This window comes from Artibeus jamaicensis, unplaced genomic scaffold (genome assembly GCF_021234435.1).
Source record: "Artibeus jamaicensis isolate MK-2021 breed Jamaican fruit bat unplaced genomic scaffold, CSHL_Jam_final contig_233, whole genome shotgun sequence".
Classification (NCBI taxonomy): domain Eukaryota; kingdom Metazoa; phylum Chordata; class Mammalia; order Chiroptera; family Phyllostomidae; genus Artibeus; species Artibeus jamaicensis.
In genome coordinates, this window is record NW_026521486.1 from 33,201,531 (window position 1) to 33,213,880 (window position 12,350).

The 12,350-nt window shown below is 35.7% G+C and overlaps 1 protein-coding gene across 9 annotated transcripts in view; it reads right to left on the reverse strand.

Moving 5' to 3' along the window:
- Positions 1 to 12,350, reverse strand: part of SOX5 (SRY-box transcription factor 5) — a 929,786-nt gene that overhangs the window by 379,612 nt on the left and 537,824 nt on the right. The gene's annotated exons all lie outside the window — the stretch shown is intronic.

A 12,350-nucleotide genomic window follows, 5' to 3' on the forward strand; every position in this document is an offset into this window, starting at 1 on the left:
GTCCCCCTCCCTTCCCTAGGACTCCTTGACCAGTCTCTTAAAGGGGTAGCGCACTTCCAGCGCGGGGTCTGGCTGCTCCCCCTGCACGGAGCCGCACGCTCGCTCAGGCTGCAGAGCACTAGACAACCTCAGGATGCCTGTCCTTTCCTTTGAATTCCCTCTTCCAGACATCACCGAATGTGAGGAGTCAACTGATGTAACACATCTCCCATACTCTCCTCTAAATAACATAAGTCCTCTCTCTCTCTCTCCCCCATATACACACACCAGTAGATTTTTTTTAAAAATGCATTTGCTGCTGTTTAAAAGAGAAACCTGTATACTAGCAGAATTGATTAAACTGCGTTATTAACTTATTAAGCAAAGAAATGATAGTAATCGCATTTTACACAAAGAATTGTTATTCCTTTTCACCCCTTTCTAGGCTTTCTAGAGCACACACGGAAACACACACACATACACGCACACACTCACACACAACAATCAGGCATTGTTCTGAGGGAAGAAAAGCAACTTTGACAGATTGAAATATAGCAGAGGCCCCTTCAAGGAAACCTGTAAACAACTTGTCACTCACTCTGTCGGTCTCACTGTTAGCTCCTGCTTTCCACAAAGTGGTGCGAACGTCCTGGCAACCCAACCAAAGTTTCCTGAGCTCCAAACTCCATAAAACACGACGTGCGATGTGGAAGGGAATAGGTATCCACATGCCAAAAGAATACGCGCACACAAACACACACACCCACGAGGGGACAAGAAGCACAAGCCAAACACCCAAAAAATGAAAACGAAAAGATGGGGCTGGGAAACTGTCCTGCTTGGGCTCGCTGAGGAGGTCAGGGGTAGGAAGCGCTCCCCTGGCTGTGGGTCGCTTTAATTTCCTCTGCCCAAGCAGCCACAGATAACAAGGTGGACAAACTATGGCTTTACAGAGCCTAAGCTGGCTGGCAAGGCACAGCCTCCATAGCAGTTCCAATTATCTAGATAAAAATCTGGCAGGCGAGGAAGGTAATCAGGTAATGTACCTTTGACATGAAATGACAGAGGCACATGCACACAGAGACACTTACACAGACACGCATGCAGAGATGGTGGCTGCCCCGTGCACTGCAGCATCTGGTCAGGGAGTGAGCACACACTCACCAACACGAGATAGTGTGCATTCTTCACACACACACACACACACACACACACTCAGTCACACACGCTCTCCACTCCTACTGGGAGGGTTCATTCTGCACAAAAGGCTACATTACAGAGCCCGCCCCAATAAGGGAAAGAGAGAAAAAAAAGCCTTCCATTGTTGAGAGGGCAGGTCAGTTGATTAGATTTTCTGTGGAGAATTCCACGAGGAAATTCCCTTCAAAGCCGAAGTGATTAACTGGGGGCTATTCTGGAAATGGAGCAGACAATGGCTCAATAGTCTGCACAGCCAATGTCCAGGCTGGCACTGAACTCACTTTAAAAAAAAAATAAAAGCCAGACTCCCTGTTCTTTTCCACACATTCCCCCCCAACCCCCTCCACTCCTTCCAACTTCCCCTCCCAATTCCTTTTATTTTGCAGCTGGACAACATTAAGGGCCTTTAAAACCACAAGGCTTGACCCCACAGCAGTTTGATTAGGTCCCACTTTTTTTCCCTGGCGACAGGCAGACAGTAAGTTTACTTTCTTAGACATACACAATGTGGCACCATGCACATATTCCAAATATCAAGATCAATGATTAACCTTCTAATATTAATGAATTTATTCTTCTAGCAAGGCTTATAAATTTTTTGACAAAGTTGATAATAACTTAATAATGAGAGTCATCATTCACCGGGTATCCTAAAAATAAATGTATGTCTACTACGAAATCAATGTGGAATAAGATTTAAGCATGTCACTATGGAGTTAAGACACTAACAAAACACAGAATTATGACCCACCCTGAAAAAGCTGTTAAGAAGGGATGTGGCAAAAATGACTGGATGCTGACATGAGTTTCATTTTCAGCAGTTGGGGAAGGGGGAAGGATATTACTCACTATTCTTTCTTGTCGTTAGCCTCGAATTATTTTTTATTACAGCAACAATCCACTCCTACATAGAAAACTGAGAAAATTGTTGTCTTTATTCAAATATCTGTTTTTTTCAGCCCTTCTGAGACCCGCAATTTGATACGCTCTAATTAATAAAGTATACAAAAAACAAATGTTTTCTATTGTTAATATTGTTTATGGGAATTAGGGAATGGTAGCTGCATGGCTGTTATATACCCCTTAAAAATAGTTTTTGTAAAAAAAAATTCTAATTAGAGAATCTTGTTTCCTCTTATATAAATAGAGAAAAATGAAGAAGGAGAGAGGTGAGTTACAGGGGCAATGGGAGCTGGAGTCAGGAAAAGGAGGAAGCACTGAGGAGAGGCTGCAGGGAGAGCACAAGGAGACATAGTGGCAGCATAAAGATAGAAACAAAGATAATGGCCATAAGGCAGGATGCTGAGATCCGTATGGTCCCAGCTGCTGTCTTGCTACAGCTAGTACCTCTGGTTGTTTCTCTGAAACTCTAATCCAGAAGGTCAGCGGAGCAGGTAGGAAAGAGAGTATGAGTGCTTGAGGCCAACTATAATATAATAAAAAGATGCTCATATCAGAATCTTCCTTGTCTTTGGTTCTGTTTTTATAGGTACTTAATATATGTATGTGGAAGTACACATATGCCAAATAAACACAAAGCATATACAGGAAAATAGTAAATGGTTTGGAAGTCAGGTTAAGACCTCAACATATAAACATTACTGTAGTCATTCAAAAACAAATTATTTCTTGCACAATCATCCCCACTGAATGATTTGAAATGAAGTAGGAACTAGACAGAAAATTTGCCAAATATAATAATGATCATTTTAATAATGGTACTCTGAAGTAGTAGAACTCTCCAGCTAATAAGGAATTTTTTCACGTAGATTAGCTCATGGATCATAGGCAGCACAGAAAAAAGAAGTTATGTGTACCCCTAAGTTCCCCAGTGTTTAAACTTGGGAAAAAGGAATTTAAAGTCATACAACTGGTTAGTGGTCCATTTGTTACTTGAAGCTGGGTCTTATTTAGCTTGTGATACCATAACACAGAATAAAATAACACTTCAGGCTTTAGAGCTGAATGAAAATCCCAAGAAGGTACTCACTTTTTCAGTGACATAAAAGGCTTTCAAATAATTGCTAATGAAATTAAATTTGATATAATCTCATTGGCATGAAGTTAGTACAGTATTTGATGGTTGAATGGAATAAATATTTTTAAATGTAGCTCTCTTGGCCATAAAAGTTTTTTTTCATTTGAATTCTATATTACAAATTAGAATTTCTATAAGATTTAGAATGTCAGCCAAAGATAAGGTAGTTCCAAAATGTTCTCATCAAATCTCATCATTGGCAATTTCATTAAAGGATTGAATTGATCTAATTGATCCAGTGACGAACGCTAAAGTGCTATTATAAACTTATTTTACATTAAATGTTAAAATGTTTAAATATTAAACATGTTAATGACTACCATATAATACGTGTTAAATAAAATCATATTCTTTACCCATTACCTAAAAATTTTAACATAATCAGTTGGTTATGTATTTGATATTCTCTACATAGGAATTATTAACATTTGAATATGATTTTGGTATACTATTATAAGTAGATCTTCAGTAGGTTTCATAATATCTGTAGAGTAAAATACACTTCAGCATTCACTGAACATCTATTAAATGCTTACTAATGTGTTAAGTACTAAGACTTTAAAAAACAATCCAGGAAAAATTTGTAACAAATCTCCTATGTATAATCACAATCCAGATTGTTTCATGCCTAAACCCTCTAAAGCAAATAAATGTTAAGAAAAGTTACAACCAAAATAAATAAACAAATAAATAAAAAACAATGATGAGAACTTAATTGAATCATAATAAAATGAGTGGGAAATATGAAAATGACCTACAAATGCAAATATAAAAATATAAATACATCTTCTGAGAAGACCAGAGCACAAACTACAACATACACCTATTAAAACTGCTTTTCATTTAATGAGTCTCTCTGACACTGCTGCATTAGTATTGCAGAAAACGGGATGAACTTGGAAACGTGTGCTTTTGAACTCATGTTGTTTCCATTGCAAATATAAACAGGAGTCTCACACAGGCTAAGGAAATGTAAGATGTGGTACTGAATGCGGCTGGAAAATTCTCAGAGAGAATACAGGAACTTTTAAGATCATGAACAAACTATTTCCAAATTTCACCTCTTACAGGTATTGTTTCAAGTGAGCATTTCTAATATCTCTCTCATTTAAAAGGAACTATTTTCTGTTCCCATTAGGTTGGTTGTTTTAAGACAATTGTAAATGTTTTCCATTTTAATAACTGAAATTGAAATATGTGGTCACAGGTTCAGAATATACTTTAATATTTGATATATGTTCCTACCATCAATCTTTAGTTTTTTCATTTTATGAAATTTGAAAGGCTATTTTTGAAAAATGAAACTTTTAGTGTTACAATCACAATGAGTTTAAAGCAAATTGGTGTCAGACGGTACAAAATTGTATTAAATTAACCTGACACAGAGGCATTAAGAAAATTTTCACCTATTTTTTTTCTCCTCACTGTTTTATTCTCCTTACTTTGCCACAAAAACATTAAAAAAGAACCTTCCGCTTAAAAAAAGAGAGATCATTGACCTAATATGTGTAGCTTAAAACTTTTAGTCTTATAATTGAAAGTCAATAGCCTATCTTTTTAATTTTATTTTTTATTTATTTAGTTTTAACTTTATCGTTGACGCTATTACATGTGTCTCCATGGCCTCCACTTTGCCCAACCACACCAAGCTCCCACCCCCTTCTCTCCAGCTTTAACCTTCTTTCATCCACTCCCTTCCTTCCCCATCCCCTCTGACTCCTATTTTCTTTTTGAAATACCTACAATTCTCTACATCATTTACACCAGACAATTGGCACATAAGCCTACCTAGGGTATTGTCAATTAGTTAATTAGAGTATAAATATGAATTGTCCTCAAATCACATTTTTGACCAACTAGTGCTGCTCAAGAACAAACTAAAAATGTGTTCACTTTAGAAACTCTAGTCTCATAAATTTCTGGAAGAGATAATGTCATTCCCAATGATACCTCCCACTGATTAATATCTTAGTCTTTATTACCTTCAGAATAACTTAAAGAAATTTTTTAAAAAGGGTTTTACTTTTTAGGACTTTCTACCAGTCACTGTGATGCATATAAAATAAAATTATCTCATTTATCTCATATTCAAAACTACAGTAGGAGATATGAGTTGGATTATCCCAAGTAAAAATGAGGAAAGTAAGGCTTATAAAGAAAAGTTAATTGATTTGTCTGAGGTCCCAAAACTAGTAAGTGCAGATGGGGAAACCAAAGATATGAAATCTTCCCTCCAAAGCTCTCTCTCAAAAGGCACTGAATGCTAATTTATTTCAAAAGTAGCTTAATAGCAATGAAATATCTAGTACAAGGAATGTGCTTAATAATTATGCTTTAATGCTAAGTGAATGACCAAACTTTGGACAAAGTTGGTTTGATTGCCCCATCCTGATGAACACTGAAACGCCAATTCAAAAGAACCTACGCACCCCAGTGTTCATAGCAGCACAATTTACAATAGCCAAGTGCTAGAAGGAAGTTGATTTTTACACAGCATTGGAAAGTTTAAGAAAGTACTGTTGCATTTTTGGTGATCATAAATACAAACTTAACAGAAATAATATAATTTTGGTCTCTATTAAAATAATTTTTAAATATTTTCTTCCTTATTATGATTACATTTTTGGAATCTGAGGTAAAATACCTGTTTTCTAGTTCCCATGTTACTACTTTGCATTGGGATATCTATCTTACAGAAAATAATCATTTCAGGCAATAAGTATCTATTAGGAAGATAAGACCAACTGCACTTATACGTTTCTTATTTTTACTAATTACACAATCATCTTCCCTTGTGATAAGTAGTGATGTTTATTTGCTGTCAGCTCATGGGGATGAGAAAGTCATGAGCCAATCATTCAGGTGGGTAAAGCTCAGAAGACACCTAGTGAGTAATATATCCATATAATCCAAGAGAAGAGAAGCCATTCAAATGGGACCATATCTTTTAAAATGTCCTTGACTATTCAGCCCTTGGCCCATTTTTAAATTAGGTCGTTTGGGGGTTTTTTTTGGCATTGAGTTTTATGTCTTTACAAATTTTGGATATTAACCCCTTATCAGATGTATCAGCAAATATGTTCTCCCATTCTGTGGGTTACCTTATTATTTTGTTGATGTTTTTCTTTGCTGTGCAAAAACTTGGTAGTTTGGTGTAGTACTATTTGTTTATTTTTTCTTTTGTTTCTCCAAGGAGGACATACAGATGGCCAATAGATTCATGAAAAGAATGCTCAATGACACTAATCATCAGAGAAACGCAAATTAAAACCACAATGAGATAACATCTTACACCGGTCAGAATAGCTATCATCAATAAATCAACAAACAAATGCTAGTGAGGATGTAGAGAATGGGGGACCCCTTTATACTGTTGGAAGAAATGCAGACTGGCACAGCCACTGTGGAAGCAATACAGAATTTTCTCAAAAAATTAAAAACGGATCTGCCTTTTAACCCAGCAATCCCCCATCTGGGGATACATCCAAAAGAAACCAAAACACTACTTTGAAAGAACTTAAGCATCTCTATGTACATTACAGCATTATTTACAATCACCAAGATATGAAAGCAGCCCAAGGGCCCCCCAGTAGATGAATGAATAAAACAGCTATGGGATATTTACACAATGGAATACTACTTGGTTGTGAAAAAGAATATTTTACCCTTTGTGACAGTATGAATGGATCTGGAAAGCATTATGCTAAGTCTGTCAGAAAGACAAATATCATATGATTTCACTCATAAGTGGAATCTAATGAACAAAATGAACTAACAAGCAAAATAGAGACAGACTCAGAGAGAGCAAGAATGACAGCTAAGAGGAAGAAGGTTAGGAGATGGAGGGATTGAGCAAAAAGGAAAAAAACGCATGAACATGGGCAAGAGTGTGGTGATTGTTGGGGAGAGGAGGATATAAGGTAAGTAACTGGTAATAGAAAAAATACAACAAAATTAAAATTAAAATAGTGATTAAAAACACTTTTGGGAAAAAAAGTGGTTTTGGCTACCAAACAATAATTTCTCCACCTGGATATAAATCCACACGCACACTACACTGACATTTTATTGTTAATGAGACAACAGCACAGTGAGTAGTAGCACCATGACCTTGCTAAAACACAGCTTGGATTCTTACTTATTATGTTATTTCTGCAAAATATTTTAGGACACATCTTTCAGCAAACTTTTCCCACTGTAGATGTATGCATTTCTTGAAACTAATTAATTAGAGCAGAAATAAGACTGAAAACTGGGTAAAGTATGAAACAATTTGGACACTTAGCTTCATTTTTAAGTTGATTATACTTCTTTCTCTATTCTATTCTCCTGTGATAGCTTACTAAGCAACAAATAAATCTTATTCATAGTAAATGAAAATGTCACCCCTTGACAATGTTCAGTGTGCTTCTATCTAGAATAGCACAGAAAGAATTATGGCTAAGGAAGTTAGGAGGCCTGTGCTCTAAACTAGGAGTCCCCACCCCTCAAGGCCAGGACCAGTACAGGTCTGTGTGGCCTGTTAGGAACCGGGCTTGGAGGGAAGCTCCTCTGAGCTCCACCTGCAGTCTCTGCCCTCCTAGTCCCTCACCTGGTCCACAGCAGGAGGTGAGTGGCAGGTGAGGGTCAGCAAGGAAATGAGGCTGGGCTTAGCCCCGCCTCCTACCCTCTCCTTCTTGTCTGTGGAAAAACCAGTCCCTGGTGCCAAAAAGGTTGGGGACCCTGCTCTAAATAGAGGCTGTATTCCTTCCTAACTACTCAAGTGGTCTCGCCTAAGTCTAACATCTCAGGAAAGATGAGTTTTAAGGTCCCTTTTCACTCTCAAATTCTGATTCAATACTGCTTCTTCAATGAGTCAATTTATAATTTGCAAAATAAAATTTCTTACCCTTTTCACTTTAAATCTGTTACATAGGCTTTTAAAAACTTTTCAGACTTGTCCTTATAATTTTTAAACCCTTTAAAGTATGTCATAACTACATTCGCACACATATAAGATGATCAGGAAAATAAAACTTTTATTAATTTAAGTTAATTCAGCTAAGTTCTACTAAATTGAAATGATCAGGAGAACTTGGTCACAAAATAGGCCATGTTTTCAAAAGTACTAATTTTATAACTGATGTTATCTATTTGTAAATCTGAAAAATTCGTGTGCTTAAATTTTCAAGTCACAACTCTCATTTTCTCTAACTACAATGACACTTCTTAGCATTACCTAATTCATAAGAGAATTAAAGCAGTTCATTGCTATAGTGAACATCTCACATGTGTGTGATGACAGTGACTGGCGTGTGGGGAGAAATAAATGCAAAGTCTGCTGTTACCCAGAATTTCGAAACACAAATGAGAAACTCAAAGACAGACTAAAAAGTTGAAATGTTAGAAATCCTGACAGACAAATTGTATTCAAGAAAACCTAGTTTTTAAAATGAACTTTGTGAACACTCTGTAGAGCTCCTGCCAAATAACATCTTTTTTATGTTATTGTTTTAAAAAATTACTTACTGCCATAATATAGATCAATTTATTAAGACTAGCCACAGGATAAAAAATGCAAGAAAACAGACTTTACCAAAAGAATGCACTCATTCCATTACTCCACAAACACATTTAGAAACTTTAATCTACACTTGTACTGTAAACCATTGATATATCAAGATTTTACTGTGTATACTGCATACTTTCATAAAATGGAAAAAAGATAAGTTAGTGCTAATTTACAAATATTAATGGTATCAAATGATACATTAGTATTTAAAGACACTTAAATATTAATTAACTCTAAACAAATTATAGGTCCATAATTAGAAACAGTTATTTTTCAATTTTGTTTCAAGTCAAAGCATAAACCCAACTATGACAACCATTTGTAAGATACGACGGCATCCTAAGCACATCTTTAAAAATATGTGTATGTCTATGTCCTTCCTGGTTTGTGGCCCATTTACTCTTAATAAATACAATCGTATAAACGCCAAAAATTCTAAGTGACAAAAGGCACTATAAACAAATCAGAAGACATAAGACAAGTTGTAAGAAATATGTCTCCATGATATATAAAGAGCTTTTTGAAGTCAATAAGAAAATATAATCTAAGAGTAGAGCAGAAAAATAAGTTGTTCAAAGAAAATAAGAATGTTTCTTAAACAAAGGAATGATGCTCAGCATCCTTTAGCGAAATGCAATTCACAACTAGAATGTGATAACCACTTTTCAACCTAGCAGCTTGGCAAAAAATCAAAACTTGGATTAACATTTTATATTAAATTGTACTATTTATTCATAAATAATTTCTTATCTCCCTTGCTATACTGTCCTGCTGATAGAATTTATTTCCTATTCCATGGACTTTATCTTAGTCATATAACTAGTGTTTGATTTAGCTCAGCCACCTGACCTTGTTTCTGCCTTCTACCATGAAAAAAACGTATCCTAGACAGAGTCTGTTCCATCAGCCTGCGTCCTCCAATGAGAAGAAACATGGCAAAAATTTCCCATGTGAAGCCACTGTTTTTTGAAAAAATATATGTAAGTATACATAAATTAAATGATTTAAATGTACATCTAATTAAACTATAATCTCTCTAATCACTGTCCATCAACTATATACAATATTTCCCAAATTCAGATAAGCAGACCCCAACATATATTTTTGGAGGCTTATAATTAATGTGTAATTTCTATTATTAAAAATATTTTACCTGTATGGAAAAATTCTAATTTTTACAATAATCTTCAATTTAAAGATATTTTCACAGAATATAATTTTCTTTTCTGGAATAAACATTCCTTTAAAAAATTCAAAGACTGCAGTGAATATATTTTTGGAGTATGTAATTGTTTTTCTTTCTTTACTTTTCTTCAAAAGAGGCTTGTGTATAATTCAAGTTTGAGAGGTGACAGCCTTATTATAAATCAAATATCTGACTCTCACTCTGCCATTGCCTCCGTACCCAGCCTCCTCTCTCCCAACCTGCCATGAACTACATGCTCCTGCTCCACTAGACAGCTCTAATTGATGGGAAATAGCCTGTTGATGATTTTGTTGAACTGTATATTCTTCCTGGAATATCTCCAATCTCCCTTACCACTATTTGGCATGCTAATTTCTACTCATCCTTTAAGATCTGTTGAAGTATCAGACCTTATAGGAATCCTATCTTCATCTCTCACCTGGTTAACTTTCTTGGGATTTCCATAATACAGGTAGAATGTAAGTTTCTACTACTTGGCTGCAAGCTTTGTAAAAATAGATGGTTTTGATTTGTTCATTTTTGTCCAGAGGTGTCCAACCTGCAGCCCCTGAGCCACATGCAGCCCCAGATGGCTGTGAATGCAACCCAACATAAAATCGTAGATTTACTTAAAACATTCTGAGTTGTGTGTGTAGTTACATGTCATGATGTACTTAATGTGTGGCCCAAGACAACTCTTCTTCCAATGTGGCCCAAAGACACCAGAAGGTTGGACACCCCTGCTAGACCAACCATTTCAAGTTCTGTAATACCCATGGCATTCTCTAACTAAAGAAAAAAAAAATCCAGTGGCTCAGAACCCTTTGTTTCTGTGTACTGGTACATGTGTGTGTGTGTGTGTGTGTGTATATATGTGTGTGTGTATACACAAACATACATATATATTATGATTATGACCATTATCATTATCAATATTATTATTTTATAATCAACCAACCACAAATGATTGTGGTTAACCAACACAATCATTTACTTCACTGTTTTCAAGCACAATCTGTTTCCCAAGATTATGACATGCTCCCTACTCACTTCATCACCTTGACCTCTAGGTTTAAATCATACTTCCTTAAGCAAGCTTTCCCTGGACAAAGATTGAAGTATAAGAAACATGTCCTGAAGTGTTCAAGTTCATGGACAAAAGTAGTAATGTTAACAGAAGTTTGGAAGTTGGCATTGCTTGTGGGAAAAGTGATGTTACATTGAATATGACATAATAGCAGAACATATAAGTAGAGGTTTCCAACTTAGAGATGGAAATAGTCCACTCAATTAGGTAAAAATATCATAGAAAAAGTAAATTTTAGTTATAAGTATGAACGGTTCTTTTACAAAGAAATATACTAAACTAACAAAGTTAAAAGCTCTAAGAAAGGATAAATAACATAATGACTTTTTCTTTAAAAAGAGGCCTATTCAAAAGCTACAGATCTGAGGAATTAGGCAGTCCCTGGTGAGAGATGCTCTTACAATACCAGGAGAACAGAGTCCATCTCTGGCAAATGAAATCATAAATTCTATAGAGGTCCCCCACCCCCTGGCACACACACAACATGCGCACACACACTACATGGAAGCATGCACACATACATTTTATTCCCTTTCACAACAAGGTCTCCAGAAGGAACATAGGGCTTCCATATTAGGAACTGCATCTCAAAGAGAAAGTATCACCTGAAGGCATATTCAAGGAAAAACAAACCAGTGAAAATGTTAAAATTAAAACATCTAAAGTTTCTGAGGAAAAAGTAGTGCACTAGCCATGACTTTCATAGATAATGGACTTCTTCATTCATTTCATAATGGCAATAATTTCTATCAAACACGACTGCCATTTCATTGTTATGTGTCCAGATGCTGTTTTGGCAATTAGGCAGTCAATGCCATTTTTTACTGCATTTAAAGTGATCAAGTATGCAATTGCCCACTGTTGTCTTTTTCTTCCAGTTCAAAGATTTGAACCTTATTTTTGATCTAAAAATATTCCATTTATATCTCTTTGTTGATAGATTTTCCTGTTGCTTTACTTCAAGGTCCTGTAGAAATCATTAGTGACATTATGCCAAGGGCTGAACCTCATAAGCAACCTGAACAGTTTGATTCACTGAAAACCCAACCCACAATTCACTAAAAGAAAATGTAATAATGACCTGTCCAATTAAAATGCTTAAATTAAATGGAGAGAATCTAATGATTTTCCCTTATCATCCTGATATTCTAGAAGCATGGCAGGGGAACAATAAATACCAACACATGTGAAAGATGCCCCCTCTATTGTAGTTTAAGGAAAGCAAGCAGAATCTTTTAAAAGGAAACTGCACTATTACATAAAGGGCACTCTAATGGATGTATCTAAGTACAAAAAGGGGCAAATAACC